The 17,324-nt window shown below is 45.9% G+C and overlaps 1 protein-coding gene across 1 annotated transcript in view; it reads right to left on the bottom strand.

The window, feature by feature from the left end:
* Positions 1-17,324, bottom strand: part of RNF44 (ring finger protein 44) — a 985,912-nt gene that overhangs the window by 831,124 nt on the left and 137,464 nt on the right. The window lies entirely within an intron of this gene.

The raw sequence follows: 17,324 nt of genomic DNA, 5'->3' as shown, positions 1-17,324 counted from the left end.
AGCAATGATCTGCTAGAGTGTTTCGAGTCCCTGGGAGGTACTGTGCCATGAGGTGCAACCCCAGAGAGTGAGCTGTCTTCCCAGAGTAGTATTGCTAGTTGACAAATACAGTAGGAGTGGGTGCCCCCCTGTTTATGTACCACATGACTGTGATGTCTGTTTTGACAAGCAGGAGCCCTGGTTTCCACTGATCTTTGAAAGCCACTAGGCCCTTTTGCCCTGCCATCAGTTCTTCCAATTTACATGCTTGTCTCTGAGCTGATCTTCCCATCTGCCCTGGGTCTGAAGGTGTTGGAAATGAGCCTCCAAAGCTCTCTCTGTGGTTAAAGTTTGGCCCTGAGGGACGAACCTGAAAGGGAGACCCAGGTTCTGGGCACATGACTGTATCCACCATGCAAATTCCTCCTTGAGGCAAGGGATCAGCGGAATTTCTGTTTCCAAGGACTGGGGGTGCCGGCACCACAGAATGAGGTGCCACTGCAGCTTCCTCATGTGTAGCCTGGCCACAGGGATCATGAGGATACAAGATGCAATGTAGCATAATGCTCTGAGAATCCACTGGCCAAGAGGCATTGTCTCTGCATAATGTTTTGGAAATACTGAGTCAAGGAGGTGACATTTTCTGGAGGGATGAAGGCCTTCTGAAGGGAGGAATCCAGAAGAGCCCCCAGGAAAACTATCCTGGTGGATGGGTCTGTGTTGGATTTGTGAAGATTTATGCTGAACAGCAAGGAGGTGAAGATCCTTTAGCAGCTTTGACAGACTCTTGGCTTGAAAGAGGCAGTCGTCTAGATAGGGGTAAATCTGGATTTCTCTTGTTCTGCAGAAGGCGATCACAGGAGCTAAACACTTTGTGAAGACCCTGGGGAGCAGCAGACAAGTCAAAGAAAAGTGCAGAGAAAATCAAAGTGACTGGTACCTGCTCTGAAACGAAGAAAACTTCTGCAAGATTCCTCTACAGGAATGTGCAAGTAAGCATCTTTTAAGGTCTAAAGTAACCATTACAGCATTTTGAATTTTGGTACCAGCAGGGACTGATTGAGGGTGGACAAGTCTAGAATAGGGAGCCAAGAGCCTTCCTTTTTGGGAACAAGGACTAGAACACTTTCCCTATTTGATGATCTGGTACTGGTTCTACTGAGCTCTGTGAGCATAGGCTGTGAATCTGAGAAAGGGCCTCTGCTCTTTGATTTTGTGGAATATCCAGGTAACCAGAGTATCTTAGTGGCTCTTTGAAAGTGGGCTTATAACTGCCTGAGATTACTTTCAGAACCCACTTGTCTGAAGTAATGAGGAACCAGTTTTCTTTGAGCAGGGATAGCCTTCCTCCTATCTTTTCTGGAGAGAGTGGGGGGAGCAGGGTGGGTAAGGGAAAGGAAGAGTCATTGTTGCTGCTCTGTCAGGGCCCTGTGGCCTAAAACTCCCTGCTTGGGGGTTCCTGAGGACCACTGCCTAGGTCTTTGTGACTGATGCTGCCTTTCAGGCATTTCCCTCTGAGGCTTCCTTTGGCCACTTTTTGACTGACAGGGAAAAGACCAGTGTCTAGTGGGAAAATTCCTACAAAACCTAGGAAGCTGAACTTGGAGAAGTCCTTGACAGTTTGCATAGATTTTGCTTTATTTTCCATCGTTTTAGCACAGACTCAACCTTTGGCCCAAAAAGGATGTCCTTATCCAAGGGTGCATCCAGATGTCTGGATTTTATACGGTCTGGCAGAGTCTGTTCCCTAAGCCAAGCATGCCTTCTAATGACAGAACCAGATACAGCAGCTCAGCTACAGGCCACCATAGCATCGCAGCTGCAGTGTAACGAGTGTCTAGCCACCTGGGAGCTGCAATGGCAAAGGTCCAACAATTCCTTAGAAATGTTCTTGATATCCAGGGGGAATCTTTTGCTTTATTTTATCTAAAATACTTTGTTGGTATTTTATCATATGACTGGCAGTTAAGGGTCCTCATGGCTACAGAAGCAGAAGTGTAGACTTTTTTTTACCAAATGTATCAACAGCCCTGCTTTCTTTGTCAGTAGGTAAAGGGTTCTTTGAGCTGACTGTTGCTTCCTTAGGACCTGGAGTGACAACCTCTGGGTCAGCACAGTGGTTTTTGAAGAGGTATTTATGAGAGTCCAGCACCCTGCAAAACCTGTCTGGTTCAGGGAAGACTCCAAAAAAACATCCTTTACCACCTCCAAAACAGGAGGAATAGCCAAAGGTTTGTCTTCTGGGAGGTCAAGGAACTCCCTAACCCTATTTTTAGATTGTGGGTATTCATGTGACTCTCACTAGAAATGTTCCCTCATGGCATGGAGTGTTTCTCCAAAAGTGATGTCTTCAGGATGTGAAGCTGAAGGCAGATTCTCCTCAGAAAGTGAATCTTCAAAAGTAAGGAAGGGTGCCTCTTCAAAGACAGACTCCTCCTGGTTAGCATCCTCATCTAAATCAGGAGATTCAGAGAAATCTTCAGGGGTAGGATCCCTCTTCCTTTTCCCTTGGGAAGACTCCAAAGGGGGCTGCCTCGCTCTGACTAAGGAAATAAGGTCCTCAGCTAACCTGGCCACATCTTGACAGATCTTGCTGACAACCTGCTGAGTGGGAGCCAGTAGGCCTAGGCATAGGACCCGAGGTAAAAGGCTTCTTAGAAGTAGCTTTGGGCCTAGGTACATCTGCAGTAATGATGCCAGTCTCTTTGTACGGCAGAACCGATGCACGCTGATGCCTGAAAGGAACATCGCCAGTACAAGATTGCTGGTCAGAAGCTGAGGTCTGTGTAACTCTGGGCCTGACCGACGAACTGAAAGTCAAAGCCTGATTAGAAGCTGAATTACCCAACAGCATGTCGGACTCCGTAAGAGTCTCGACAGAGGCCTGCGTCACCACCTCAGTCACAGAAGGGGGCTGCGAAAGTGCCTCACTTTCCACAGCGATAATGAGCAGTGGGGGACTGGCAGACTATGAATGGTTGTTGTTCAAGGTCCTAAGCTTTGGTCTTTTTTCCTTGTCCTCCTTACAGTTAGGAAGATCAACCCTGGGACAAACGGCAGATGCCACTTGAACAATGCAAAGCAGAAGGCAGACTAAGATGCTAAGATTTCAGCCCTAAGCAAGAAACAGTTTCCCCAATGGTATACTTATAGCTTTAGAAGACCTCTCTCTGGTGCAGACCGACCGACGCACAAAAACACTGCTTCGGGCTCCAACGACAAGAAAAGCCAGATGTCATGGTGTTAGCTAGCTCCTTTACACCCAAGTGTATTGAAGTCAAGGTAGGGCATCTGCCAGTCTTTTGAAGGAGGGAGATTTTTACTCTGATAGTCGGGCCAGACAAGGGCTTTCACATCATGAAATCCCACAAGTCAGAACTGCAACAGTGAAATATGAAGTACAGTTGTGTACACTTACCATAAATGTAGATGTTCGAGTGTATTCACTGTTGCAGTCACCACACTTGGGTTATCTGCCTGCGGTTAGCCCTCATTCAGCCCGAATACCAGAGTCTTGGGATTTCTGCATCGGATGCTGTCGTCTCTTCCATGACGCCAGGTCATCAGGGGTATAAAACATGCAGCAGACTCCATTACATCAGTTTTTCTTGCCCCAGATGTCAGAAGCCCCCAAAATAGGAAGCTAGTGGAACACCTCTAGTAAAAAAGTAAATAACCCTGCCGTAAAAGATGGCAATAAAGAGGATAGGTAGAAAGGATAGAAAAAGTCAGGGGGGCTAGAGGGAGGGTAATCACGACTGCAACAGTGAATACACTCAAACATCTACATTTATGGTAAGTGTACACAAAGTACAGTTTTGTACCTACCATAAATGTAGATGTTCGAGTGCTAATACAGCTGCAGTCACAACAGATGGGTTCTCCTGCCGTCAGGCGGGTCCTCGGTCGGCCGAATTCCAAAGTCTAGGTCCGGCGTCGGTTTTCGTCGCTTCTTCCCTGACGTCAGTGTGACAGGGGTATAAAGGAACCAGCAGACGCCATTTTCTTCAGTTTTTCTTGCCCCAGATGTCAGGTGCCCCCAGAAGGAAGGCAATACATAAATTTGTGTAATAAAGCAATGCAATATAATCAAAATACAGTAGTTGCAAGCAAATACACCATAAATGAATACCCCAATCAGGTTGTATGAGGATGTGTTAGCCTATAGGCCTGTCCCAAGAGGGGAAGGAGGGAGGGAAACCTGGACTGCAGCTGTATTAGCACTCGAACATCTACATTTATAGTAGGTACAAAACTGTACCATGCTCATCGTGCATACAGCTGCAGTCGTAACAGATGGGTAGAATCCCAAAGCTAAGAAAGGGGTGGTAGGCACTAGGTGGAACTAGGAGGAGCCAGGATGCCCTGCAAGACTGCAGTGGCAAAGCCTGCTCTAGTTTTGGAGTATAATGGTAGGTGGTAGTGCTTGGAGAAGGTATGCACAGAACTCCAAGTGGCTGCTTCCAAAATATCTTTGGTAGGAACTCCTCTGAGGAAAGCTGCAGAGGTAGCTGTGGCCCTTGTGGAGCAAGATCTAATGCCTGTAGGTACAGTTTTGCCATGAAAAGAATAGCAAAAGCGTATGCAGTGGGCTATCCATTTTGAGATTGTCTGTTTGGAAATTGGCTTTCCTTGAGCTCCTACAGCATAGGACACAAAGAGCTGTTCTGATTTTCTGAAAGGCTTTGTTCTGTCCAGATAATAACGGAGTTGTCTGTGGATGTCCAAGGAATGTAGTAATCTCTCCCCTTTGTTTTGAGGATTAGGATAAAAGGTAGGTAAGTGTATGGCCTGATTCAAAGCTACCCTGGATACCACTTTAGGCATAAAGGACGGGTTGGTTCATAAGGAAACTCTGTCCTGATGGAAGATGATAAAAGGCTGCACAGCCATGACAGCTTGTAGTTCTGAAACTCTACGTGCTGAGGTAATAGCCAGAAGGAAAGCTGTTTTCCAGGACAAATATTGCAAATCTGATGAGGCAGCTGGCTCAAAGGGAGGCAAGGTCAGTTTTTCCAGAATGAAATTGAGATCCCAAGCAGGTATTGGTTGTTTCCTTGGGGGTCTTAGATTCTTAGCCCCTCTGAGGAACTGTCTTAAGAGAGGGTGAGAGAATAAGGGTGGATCAGTGTTATATTCTGCAGAAATGGCTGAGGCATGGATTTTGATGGAGGAGAATGAAAGTCCACTGCTTAGCAGCTCAGCTAGATACGGTAGTATTTCAGGTAAATTCAGTTTTCCAGGATCCTGGCCCTTTTTCTCATTCCAGACAAAACCGTTTCCATTTTGCGGAGTAAGCTTTTCTAGTTGACGGCCTTCTGGCCTCCAAAATGACATCCTGCACCTCCTTGGAGAGTAGGGTCTGTTGTGATGCTAAAGAATCTTCCATGCGGCTAGATTGAGTGTTTTTAGCTGGCTGTGAAGAGTTTTGAAGCTGTGCTGAGTCAGGAGAAGAGGCATTAGAGGCAGGGTCCATGGTGGGGAATGTGTCAGGCTCCTCAGGAGTGGGTACCAGTGTTGTCTTGGCCAGTCTGGAGCAATGAGAATCATCTTTGGTCTGTCTGCTCTGGTTTTCAATAGAACTTTGGGCAGCAGAGGAAGAGGTGGGAAGGCATAAACTGTCATTGATGTCCAACTGAAAGAGAGAGCGTCCACTCTCCAGGCCTTTGGATGGAAAGTCCTTGAGCAGAATTTTGTCAATTGGTGATTTTTGTGGGAGGCAAAGAGATCTATGTCTGGCCTTCCCCATGCTTGGATTATTTCTGTAAACACTTTTGGATGCAACTTCCATTCGTGTGGATCTGTCATATTTCTGCTTAGGTTGTCTGCCAGCGTGTTTTCCTTGCCTGGCAAGTACTGTGCTTGTAGTTCGATTTGTAAGTCCATGGCCATGCTCCAAAGTGACATGGTCAGTCTGCATAGGGGGGTATGAATGTGTTCCTCCCTGTTTGTTTATGTACCACATAACTGTGGTGTTGTCCATTCTTATCAATAGTTGACCTGGTTGCAGAAGGTCCTTGAAAGCTATAATAGCATTCATTTCTGCTAGCATTTCCTTTTGATTGATTTCCTTTTGATTGATGTGAAGGTGCTTTTCTTTTTGGGACCATTTGCCCTGAATGCACCGATCTGTCATGTGTGCCCCCAGGCGTAGTCCGAGGTGTCTGTTGTAATGACTTGATTTGCTTGAGGCTTGCTGAATGGAAGACCTGTGTTTGTTTGGCATGCTTGAGCCCACCACAGAAATTCCTTTTGTAGACATGGAATTAGTGGTATTATTGTTTCCAAACTGTGGCTGTGTTGAGACCATAGGTTTTTCAGGTACCATTGAAGTTTCCTCATATGCAGCTTTGCACATGGGATTAGTAAGATGCAAAATGCCATGTATCCCAGAGCCTGCAGGATTTCCCTTGCAGTCAGCCTGGTGCAATTTGCTACTGCTCTGAAGTATTGAGTTAGTTGCCCCTGCTTCTCTGGCGTGAGGTAGGCCATCTGGGTGTTTGTGTCCAAGTTGGCACCCAGGAAAATTATCTTCTGAGAGGGTATTGGCCTTGATTTCTTTTTGTTGACTGTGTATCCCAGAGTGTTCAACAACATTATTACATAAGCCAGACGTTTCAGAAGAATGTGCTTGCTGTCCGCTTGGATCAGGCAGTCGTCCAAATAGGGGTATATTTGTATCCCTTGAAGTCTGCAGTAGGCAATTACTGATGCCAGGCATTTCGTGAATACTCTGGGCGCAGTAGATAAGCCAAAGGGCAATGCAGAGAATTGATAATGGGTTGAACCTGCAAGAAATCTGAGGTATCTTCTGCAATTTTGTCTGATTGGGACATGCAGGTATGCCTCCTTGAGGTCCAATGTTACCAGCCAAGACTCCTTGCCCAGCATGGGAAGAAGCTGCTGTAGAGTGAGCATCTTGAATTTTGGTATGAGTAGAAATGTGTTTAGGATGGATAGGTCCAAAATAGGTCTCCAATCTTTTCCCTTCCTTGGTACTAGGAATAGCCTGGAATAAAAACCTTGACCTTGTTCGTGCCTAGGTACCTCTTGGATAGCTTTCATGTCTATGAGATCTGTAATTTGCCTTTGTGCCTCTGCCCTTTGACTGTGTGGCAGGTTTGGCATGCCTCTCATTTTTGGAAGGGTGTGAAAATGGAATCTGTAGCCTCTGTTTATAATGTCCAGGATCCATTTGTCTTTTGTGACAATATGCCAATTTTTTGAAAATAATGCCAGCTTTCCTCCTATGGGGGCTACCATTTGAGTCTTGCTTGGCATGCAAAGGGGAAGTCATTGGGTTTGCTTTCTGAAAGATTGTGAGTTATCCTCACCACCTCTTTGTGTAGGAGCTTGCCATTGTCTGCCTCTAAACGATCCTTGGGATTGTCCTCTGCCCCTCGGGCGCCTGTATCTGCCTCTTTGGGGTCTGTCCGTGGCTGGAAAGGACCAATTTTTGGAAGGCCAATTTCTACTGAAACGTGGGGGTTGTACCTGTAGAAAATCTTTCACAGTTTGCACTGATTTCGCCTTTTCCTCCATTTTCCTTAATACCTCCTCAGCATTAGCACCAAATAATACATCCTTTTGTAGAGGGGCATCTAGTAATTTAGCTTTGACTGGGGCTGGAGGCAGAGAGTCCGGGTTAAGGCAGGCCACCGAGTAAACATCATCTAGGATGTCCAAAACAGGAGGTATAGCCAGAGGCCTGTGCTGAGGTAGCAAGAGAAATTCCCTAAGCCTTTTCTTGGAATCTGAATAATCGTGGCAAAACAGGATGTCAGACCTACTCCCCACCAATATCGGTGTCCCCCAAGGATCTATTCTCGGTCCCCTTCTTTTCTCCCTCTTCATTAACAGTTTACACTCTATCCTTCCCAAAGCCACCTGCATTCAATATGCGGATGACTCCACCCTAATCTGTTCCGATGACTCTCTCACCAAACTCCAAGCTACTACCCAAAACTGCTTTTCTTTAGTCGAAAAATGGTTCTCAGACTTAAAACTCCTGCTTAATCCAACCAAAACCAAATTGCTTCTATTCTTCCCTACTCCAACAACTACTCACGGTCTAGAATCCCCCAACACCCACATCCCAACCTTCGTTGTGTCCGCTAACAATGGTACCAAAATCTTTCCAGTCACCCACACCAAACTACTCGGGGTGACAATAGACCACAAACTTAGATTTGATATGCATGTGAACCTGACCATTAAATCACTCAACAAGAAACTTGGGTCCATGTACAGAATTAAGAAATTCTTAACCCCACACACCAAACTAACCATCGCCCGAACTCATCTACTCTCCACTCTCCTCTATGCCTCCCCCATATTCTCCTTCCTTCACAAAAGAGCTTAATAAACTATCCACTGCCTATCACCACATAGCTAGATTTATTACAGGAATGCCCTACCGCACCCATCACTGCCTAAATCTAAGAACACTGGGATGGCTAGAACTGCCCAATATTCTTAAACTCAACCAACTTACTGAGGCATTCAAAATTATTAAACATCCCGATAAAACTCCCTCACTGAACAACATTCTTACCCCCTATTCTAATCTTTCGTCCCTCAGGTCATCCAAATGTATTCAAGTATTGACCATCAAACCTAACAACTCGGGAGGGGAAGCTCTTTATGCCAATTCCATTGGCAAAACCTGGAATGCCCTCCCAAGCAACCTAAGACTAATGACCACTCTGCACCAATTTAAAACTCACCTCCGAGCTTTACTAAAAACCCAATGGCTTTGCCCATGCTCTAATCCCGACTAATAGCGCATGCCCTCGACTCTACATAGCCTAGCCAAGCCTCCACACAACCCAAATCCTAAAGGGTTTACTCTGTAGCCACGACAATCCATCTCACTAACTTCTATTTTATCTAGGATTATATTTCTGTATTACTTATTGTTTTAATGCGCCATCTTATGTTATGTTAACTTACTAACTTACTATTGTTTTGTCAGTAAATGTGTTTATGTACCTCTGTTCTTTGGAGCTTTTCTCCCCGGGCCTCCACTGAAAACGGATATGTATCCAGTTGGACTAACCCGGTCAACAAATGTAAAATAAAATAAATAAAATAAAAAATATTGACATGATCAGGCAAGGTTTGTTCCTTGAGCCAGGCATGTCTACGTATGACTGATCCTGTAACAGCAGCTCTACATGAGGCCTCTAGAGCATCAAAACCACATTGTAAGGTATGCTTACCCACTTGTTCTGCACTATGCATCAAATCCTGCAACTCCTTCAAGTCTGGTTGTTCAGGTTGTGACATTTTACTTTTCAACTATGATAACAAAAACTGTTGGTATTTTAGCATATGGAACTGACAGTTTAAGGCCCTCATGGTTAAGGTAGCCGAGGTATATACCTTTTTTCCCCACCTTTCTAAGGATCTGGAATCTCTCTCGGAAGGTAATGGATTTTTAGCAGTGGAGGCCTTAATTCCCTTGGGGCCCTGTGAGATGGTTTCTGGGTCAGCAGCATGGCTTTTGTATAGAAATTGGTGTGAGTCAGGAACCCTGTAGTACCTGTCAGGCTTAACTGGGGCTGGAGGCAGAGAGTCTGGGTTAAGGCAGGCCACCGAGTAAACATCATCTAGGATGTCCAAAACAGGAGGTATAGCCAGAGGCCTGTGCTGAGGTAGCAAGAGAAATTCCCTAAGCCTTTTCTTGGAATCTGAATAATCTTGGCCTTTCCAGTGGAAGTGTTCCCTTAAGGTATGCAAGGTTTCCCCAAATGAGTAATCCTCTGGGGGGGGTTCAGAAGGAATGGACTCCTCCGCATCAGAGTCTTCAAAAGGGGAATAAGAATGTTCCTGATCAGAGTGCTCTGAAATAATGGAGCCCTGATCAGAGGAGGGGGATTCTTCCTCCACTCTGGGCCTTTTGTCCAGTGGGGATTGAGAACCCCTGATCAGAGTAATTAAATCCTCAGCCATTTTAAGCATCTGTTTTTTAGGCATTGGGCCTGGAGATGGGCCCTGTGTAGCTTGTCTCAGAGTGCATGGCTGCTTTAGACTTAGTGAAAGCCTTGATGGAAAAAGAAGAGGAAGGTCTGAAGACACCATGAGTGGAGGTAGACCTGTCCACATTTTGAGGTTCAACGCCAAGAGTGGCTTCGGTATCTGTAGTTGGGATGTGGGCCGAGGAGCCTGCGACCTCGGGCACAGGAGACACCGCCAATGAAGTGTCGTCGGTAGTCAGGGGCTGCGTAGGCGCCTCGCTGAGAACCGGACCATGTGTAGTCGGCTCTGGCGTGGTGTTGGTAGAGGCCGCGGACCTCGTGTGTCGGTCCTTATCTTTGCGTTTTTTAGACAGAACTGGAGTCTGAGTATCCGACGACATAATATAGTTAAATGTTTTTCCAAAATAATGCTGGGCGAACTCCGCCCGACGCTTAATGGTGCATTTGTTGAATGTAGCACACAAGCGACAGACCGAGACGTCGTGGTCTGGGCCTAAACAAGGTATACAGAGGGAATGGAAATCCTTATGCGGTATTTGGTTCCCACATGAAATACAATTATTAACTTTGTCTGACATCGGTCTGAGGCAAGAAAAGTTTCGCCAACCGGGTACTTGGCTTTCAAGAAGACTTTGGTTTCAAACTTTTCGTAATTTCAGGAGCTGGCCGACCGGCACTTGCAAACTGCTTCTGCTTCGGGCACCGCGCGGCAAGAAAGACTGAAGAAAATGGCGTCGGCTGGTTCCTTTATACCCGTGTCGCACTGACGTCAGGGAAGAAGCGATGAAAACCGACGCCAGACCTAGACTTTGGAATTCGGCCGACCGAGGACCCACCTAACGGCAGGAGAACCCATCTGTTATGACTGCAGCTGTATGCACGATGAACATCTGTACTATGTTCTTTGTGTTTCACTGTTGCAGTCATCACACTTGGGTTGATTCCCAAAGCTGAGGAAGGGTGGAGGTAATCAAGTAGTATTAGGGCTGGCTAGCAGGCCCTCTAAGACTGCTGCAGCAAATCCAGCTCTGAATTTAGAGAAGATAGGTAAGTGGTAATGCTTGGTGAAGGTGTACAGAACTCCAGATTGCAGCTTCCAGGATGTCCCTGGTAGGGACTCCCCTGAGAAATGCTGCAGAGGTTGAGGTAGCCCTAGTGGAATGAAGTCTGATCCCCTGTGGGGTAGGTTTTCCATGGTGTTTGTAGCAGAAATGGATACAGTGTGCTACCCATTTGGAAATGGTTTGCTTTGAAATGGCCTTGTCCTCTGCCCCTGTAGCAAAGCTGACTAGCAGCTGGTCAGATTTTTCTGAAAGGTTTAGTCCTGTCAAGGTAGAACCTGAGCTGTCTGTGCACGCCCAAGGAGTGCAGGATCCTTTCCCCTTTATTCTGAGGTTTAGGAAAAAAGGTTGGTAAATGGATGGATTGGTTTAAAGCCACACTGGCTACCACCTTGGGCATAAATGATGGGTTAGACCCGAGGGAAACCCTGTCCGCATGGAAGATAATGAAGGGTTCCACAGCCATAAGGGCCTGTAACTCAGACACTCTTCTTGCTGAAGTGATGGACAGAAGTAAGGCTGTTTTCCAAGAGAGGAATTTTAACTCTGCTGTAGCAGCAGGCTCAAAAGGGGGAAGTGTGAGCTTCTCTAGTACAAAGTTACAGTCCCAGGCAGGAGTGGGAGCTCTCCTTGGGGATCTTAAATAGTTAGCTCCTCTCTGGAACTATTTGGTCAGAGGGTGAGAGAAGAGGGGTGGTTCAGTATTGTAATGAGCTGAGATGGCAGAGGCATGAATCCTAATTGATGAGAAGGATAGGCCTTTGTGGAGCAGCTCTGCTAGATAATCCAGGATTTGAGGTAAGGTGGGCACGGCTGTGTCCTTTCCTTGAGACTGGCTCCAAGAACAGTATCTTTCCCATTTTTCTGAATAGTTTCCCAGTACTGGGCCTCCCAGCCTCAAGGATGACATCCAGCACCTGTTTGCGGAGGGTTGCTGGTGATGTATTCAGGGAATAAGCCAGGCTGACAGGTTCAGGGTTTGCAGCTGAGGATGCAAAATCTGTCCCGCCTGCTGGGACTGCAGAGAGGTGGTCTGATGTAGTTGCCAGGGTGGCACTGCTGTCAGACTGTGGAGGAGTGGGTACTAGTGCTGGCGTGGCCAGTCTGGTGCAATAAGGATTGTAATTGGCCTGTCCTGTTTGATCTTGAGTAGTACTTTTGAAAGGAGGGGCAGAAGGGGAAAGGCATAGATTGAGAGGTTTTCCCATGTAAAGGATAGGGCATCCACTTGCCATGCTTGGCTGTGGGGAGTTCTGGTGCAGAATTTGCTCAGTTGATGGTTTTGGGAGGAAGCAAAGAAGTCCACCTCTGGTGTCCCCCCACCTGTGAATTAGAAGTTTGAATGAGGTGAGTTTTAGTTTCCACTCGTGTGGGTCCATTAGATTTCTGCTTAAGTTGTCTGCCAGTGAATTATGTTTGCCTGGCAGGAATTGAGCTTGCAGGTGCACTTGATTGCTCAAGGCTGTGTTCCACGGAGCTATGGCTAACCTGCAGAATGGGTAGGAATGAGTTCCCCCCTGCTTGTTTATGTACCACATAACTATGGTGTTGTCTGTCTTTATCAAGAGTTGTCCTGGAAGGACAAGGTATTTGAAGGCTGGGGTCTATATTATATATTAGAAATTCCAAAATATCAATCATAAGTTCAAACTTGGAATTTCAAAATATGACATTGAACACTCAGAAGAGCAAATTTTTTCCCAGGGAAAAATTTTGCTGTTTCGAGAAACATACACACAACACAAGCACACCAAAATAAATAAACCACACACATACAGTTAACAAAACCCAACCCTACACTAAACCATACATACATTCCAAACTATCCACTTACCTTAACCCACACCTTAACCCTAAAGTCCGTAACTATTGCACACACACCCTACGAAACTACACACAAACAAACTAATTAACACACACACATACAGTTAAAACCCAACCCTACACTACACCATGCATACATTCCTAACTATCCACTTACCTTAACCCACACCTTAACCCTAAGGTCCCTAACTATCGCACCACAGTGGGGGAAACAGCGAAGCCACGGAATGGCCCACTGAACTCTTGCCCTAGGTAAGATTGCGATGGTCCAGGGCTTCGCTATTTTCATCCATCGATGTAGTGGGTTCGATACTGTAACATTCAAAGTTTTACAACTTCGATGTTATAATATAGACCCGAAGGCTGTCAGTGCATTCTGTACAGCTAACATTTCTTTTTGATCAATATGCAGGTGAATTTATCCTGGGCTCTATTTGTCTTGAATGCATTTGCCTGCCATGTAAGCCCCCCCATGCATAGTCTGATGAGTCTGTTGTCAAGGTATGGGCGGTGGGGGGTTGAGTGAAAGGGAGTCCCTTGTTGTGGTTGCAAGCCTCTGGCCACCAAAGGAACTCTGTCCTTAGGCAAGGAATGATAGGAATCACTGTTTCCAGGTCCTGAGAATGTTGACACCAGAGACTTTTTAAATACCACTGACGTTTCCTCATATGCAGTCTTGCATATGGAATTAGGAGAATGCATGAGGCCATGAACCCTAGGGCATGCAGTATTTTTCTTGCAGATAGCTGGGCTTGGGTGGCCAGTAGTTTGAAGTAATTTGTCAAATAAACCTGCTTTTTCTGGAGTGAGGAATGCCATCTGGGAAGTTGTGTTCAAGCTTGCTCCCAGGAATACAATCTTTTGGCTGGGTACCACATGTGGTTTCTTTTCACTGATGGTATACCCCAGGGAAGTCAGGAGTCTCTTTACAAACGTCAGGTGCTGAAGTAGCAATTCCTGACTGTCTGCCTGAATCAGGCAATCGTCCAAGTATGGGTAAATTTGAATATTTCTCTGTCTGCAGTATGCAATGGCTGGAGCCAGGCACTTTGTGAATACCCTGGGCACAGTTGATAAGCCAAAGGGAAGTGCAGAGAACGGATAGTGCATACAGCCTGCACTGAAACAGATATTTCCTGCAAGATTCCCTTATGGGGATGTGCAGATAAGCTTCTTTCAAGTCTAGGGTGACTAGCCAGGAGTCTTTGGCTAGCATAGGAAGCAGCTGCTGGAGTGTAAGCATTTTGAATTTTGGTACCACCAGGAAGGTGTTGAGAATTGACAGATTTAGAATAGGGCACCAAGAGTTCTCTTTTCTGAACACCAGGAACAGTCTGGAGTAGAAACCCTGCCCCCTTTGCTCTGTTGGAACAGGTTGAATAGCCCTAATACTGAGAAGAGAAAGTACTTGTTTTTGGACCTCTGCTCACTGGTTTGGAGGAAGGTCTGGCAATCTGCTTGGGGTTGGCAGTGAGTGGAAGCAGAATCTGTATCCCTGGGATACAATGTTTAAGACCCATCGGGTCCTGGGTAATATGCTCCCAGTTTTTTGCATGCAGGGCGAGTTTTCCTCCTAGGGGTGCAAGTACCTGGGCAGGGCTGGGAAGGATGAAGAACAAGTCATTGTGAACTTTTTCCATAAGGGGGTGGCTTACCACTCCCTATTTTTGAGGAGGGAGCACTCCATTGTTTAGATCTGTGCATACCCTGAGACTGTAGTCTTTGTGGTCTGCTGCTCCTGGGTTTGGACCAAGAAGGTCTGGGAGGGACTGGAAAGGACCATTTTTTTGAAGGCCAATGCCTACTGAATCTAGGTGGCAGTACCTGTAAGAAATTTTTAACAGTTTGCATAGATTTAGCCTTTTCCTCCATCTTTTTAAGAACAACTTCTGCTTTTGTGCCAAACATTCTTGGTTTAATGGAGCATCTAGTAATTTTGCTTTGACATGGATTGGCAAGATTTGTTCCTTCAGCCAAGCATGCCTTCTCAGAACAGACCCAGTGACAGCAGCTTTGCAAGATGCTTCTAAGGCATCAAAACCACACTGCAAGGTATGTAACTTGGTTTGCAGAATGCATTAACTCTTGTAAATCTTTATTTTCTGCACAATCAAGTATCAACAACATTTTTTGTTTAATTAGTACCATAATATGCTGCTGGTACTTCAACATGTGAAACTGGCAATTTAAAGTCCTGATGGCAAGAGTTGCAGAGGTATATACCTTCTTACCACATCTGTCTAAAGCCCTAGAATCCCTGCTCGAAGGGGTAGGGTTTTTGGCTGTAGTAGCCTTAATACCTTTAGGTCCCTGGGAAATGGTCTCTGGATCCGCAGTGGGATTTTTAAAGAAATTTGAGAGTAAGGTACTCCGGAGTACCTGTCAGGCTTTCTAGGAGCTGGTGGTAAAGTATCAGGGGTAAGACTGGATTCTATGAAGACATCTACAATATCCAGAACAGGGGGTATAACTAGAGGCATATGCTGAGGCAAGTCTAAAAATTCCCTGAGTTTCTTTTTGGACTGTGGGTAGTCCTGGCATTCCCAGCGGAAATGCTCTCTTAGGGTATGCAAGGTTTCACCGAAAGAAAAGTCCTCTGAGGGGAGGCAGAGGGAATGGAATCCTCTACATCTAAATCCTCATAGGTAGATAAGGGTATGTTCTAGTAAACAGAGCGGTCAGAGTCATCGGGGACTCATGGTCTGTAGAATCAGAAGGGAAATCAATTCTTTGTCTTTTAGAGGGGGAAGGCTGGCTTCTCCTAATTAAAGTAATAAGGTCTTCAGCCATTCTAAGCATTTGTTTCTGTGGCATGGGAACTTGAGACTGCACTTTGTCAGTTTCCTAGGTGTAGTGCGAACTCTGGGCCTGAGAAATTCGGTAGTTTTAGTCAGAAACGAAGCAGTTGGTTTAATACGAACATTGGAAGGTCTGAATACACCCTCAAAAGCCGGTGCCTGCACAGCAGCTCCAGACCCATCCAAGGTAGAGACATCTGCAGCTTCCATAGTCAAAGAAGCATCTCGCGGCATACCTAACTCTGAATGGGTCTCAATAGAGGCCTGCAAATCTGTAGAAGTGGGTAACAGGGGCTGCAAAAGCACCTCACTGAGTACCGGCGGGCTGGTGACTAGCTTAACGGAAGCGCCGGTGGCAGTTTTGGACCTATGCGGTCTGTTTTTAGCCTTACGTTTTTTCGGAAGATCAGTAGTCGGATGGCTTATTGAAGCCATTTCGGAATACAAAGAACGAGAGCGAAAGAATTTAGCAACAAAGATAGCCTGACAATGAATAGTTTGGGCGTTGAACAAGGCACAAAACAGACACTGAGGGACGTCGTGGTCTGGGCTTAAACAGGTGACGCAGTAAGAATGAAAATCTCTGTGAGGTATTTGCTTTCCACAGGCAAGACAATTGTTAACTTTTTCTGATATCGGTTAGAGCAAGAAGAAATGATCCCAAACAGGGTACTTAGCTTTAGAAGACTTCAGGTTTGAAACTTGAAAAACGAAAATTTCAGGCAGTGGCCGACCAGCACTTACGAACTGGTTCTGCTTCAGGCTCCTGCGCGGCAAGAAAAGCTGATGTAATGTCGGCTGCATGTTTTATACCCCTGACGACCTGATGTCATGGAAGAGGCGACAGCATCGGATGCAGAAATCTAAAGACTCTGGTATTCGGGCTGACTGAGGGCTACCTGCAGGCAGATAACCCAAGTGTGATGACTGCAACAGTGAAACACAGAGATCACCACCACAGTGGACTGGATGAAGACCTTGCGCCTCTAAGTAGTTCTGTAAGGAACATTGCCTATTTATCATTTTCAGAGTGAATCCCTGTCAGATTGTACAGTCCTCTAACTGCTCTATGCAAAATACGATTGTGGAAGTCCTTGTGGGAAAAGCTGCTGAAAAAACGTAACATCTACCCTTCTTAGGCCGTGACATACCTTACTGCAAATACGATTCACATCTGCTTAGCTAGCTAGAAACTGTGCTCAAACTAGAATAAAGACCCAATATGGTGTGAGCAAACAAGTTTCACACTGGAGACATCATGCCATCCCAATGGGGTGGTGTCTGCCTCCCCTGAGACTGGGAGGGTGTTGAGCCTGGAATGTCTGGCCAAACTTCCTGGACATCTGCATCTGCTGTCCCAATAGTTAGGACTTACTACAGCACTAATCTAAAAGAAAACATCCAATTGTCTTTACTGGTCTCAGACACGGTGGTCTTTAGGTCTTAATTACTCCTGATAGTGGAAAAGAATAGAGTCCCACTCCACTCCCATCTCCAGGCACAGATTCATACAAGATCACAAACAATGGAATGACAACTCTATGATCTTGGACTGTACCAAGAGTTTTAGACACTGATTCTTTAGAAAGAGGATGAGAGAGTAAAGCCTCGATTTAAGGGTTTTGGGAATGACCGACTAACAGATGGAGCAAGATTTGTGATGGAGATCAGAGCCTAGGCCG

This window comes from Protopterus annectens, chromosome 4.part0, assembly GCF_019279795.1.
Source record: "Protopterus annectens isolate FY-2018-M chromosome 4.part0, PAN1.0, whole genome shotgun sequence".
Classification (NCBI taxonomy): Eukaryota; Metazoa; Chordata; order Ceratodontiformes; family Protopteridae; genus Protopterus; species Protopterus annectens.
This window is presented reverse-complemented; position numbering and strand designations above follow the sequence as displayed.